This window comes from Arachis duranensis, chromosome 3 (assembly GCF_000817695.3).
Source record: "Arachis duranensis cultivar V14167 chromosome 3, aradu.V14167.gnm2.J7QH, whole genome shotgun sequence".
In the NCBI taxonomy this organism is placed as follows: Eukaryota; Viridiplantae; Streptophyta; class Magnoliopsida; order Fabales; family Fabaceae; genus Arachis; species Arachis duranensis.
The window spans coordinates 60,541,746-60,543,202 of NC_029774.3; positions in this window are offsets into that span (position 1 = coordinate 60,541,746).

Below are 1,457 nucleotides of genomic sequence, written 5' to 3' on the forward strand. Positions count from 1 at the left end.
AAGTTTGGTGTCTTGCATGTTTTCTTTGCATCAAAAATTTTTCAAAATTATGTTCTTGATGTTCATCATGATCTTCAAAGTGTTCTTGGTGTTCATCTTGACATTCATAGCATTCTTGCATGCATCTTGTGTCTTGATCCAAAATTTTCATGTTTTGGGTCATTTTTGTGTTTTTCATTCAAAATTTGATTTCAAAAATATCTTTTCCTTATTTTCCTCCAAATTTTCGAAATTTTGGGTTGACTTGGTCAAAAATTTTCAAAATTAGTTGTTTCTTACAAGTCAAGTCAAAATTTCAATTTTAAAAATCTTATCTTTTCAAATTCTTTTTCAAAAATCATATCTTTTTCATTTTTTATATAATTTTCGAAAATTTCAAAAATTATTTTTCAAAATATTTTCAAAATCTTTTTCTTATCTTTTTATCAAATTTTCGAAAATTAGCTAACAATTGATGTGATTGGTTCAAAAATTTGAAGTTTGTTACTTTCTTGTTAAGAAAGGTTCAATCTTTAAGTTCTAGAATCTTATCTTGTAGTTTCTTGTTAGTTAAGTAATTTTAAAAAAAAATCAAATCTTTTTCAAAATATCTTTTTCAAATATATCTTTTTATCTTTTATCTCATCTTTTTCAAAATTTTATCTTTTTCAAAAATTGATTTCAAAATATTTTATCTAACCTCCTATCTTCTTATCTTTTTCAATTTTGATTTCAAATCTCTTTCAATCAACTAACTAACTTTTTGTTTGTTTCTTATCTTTTTCAAAACCAACTAACTACCTATCCCTCTCTAATTTTCGAAAAAAATATCTCTCTCTTTTCAAAAATTCTTTTTAATTAATTAATTGTTTCAAATTTTAATTTCAATTACATTTATCTCTAATTTTCGAAAATCACTAACCTCTTTTCAAAAATTATTTTCGAAAATCCTCTTCTCTTCTCTTCTTCTATTTAATTAATTAATTACTAACACTTCTCTTCACCTCTCCTCATCTAAAAATCCGAATCCATTCTTCCTCTTTCTTCTACCCCTTTCTTCTTCTACTAACATAAAGGAATCTCTATACTGTGACATAGAGGATTCCTTTTTCTTTTCTTGTTTTCTTCTCTTTCATATGAGCAGGAACAGGGAAAAGGGCACTCTTGTTGAAGTTGATCCAGAATCTGAAAGGACTCTGAAGAGAAAATTAAGAGAAGCTAAATTACAACAATCCAGAAACAACCTTTCAGAAATTTTCGAACAAGAGAAGGACATGGCAGCCAAAAATAATAATGATAATAATGCAAGGAGAATGCTTGGTGACTTCACAAAGCCAACGTCCAAGTTTGATGGAAGAAGCATCTCCATTCCTGCCATTAGAGCCAATAATTTTGAGCTTAAGCCTCAACTAGTTGCTTTAATGCAACAGAATTGCAAGTTTTATGGACTTCCATCTGAAGATCCTTACCAGTTTTTA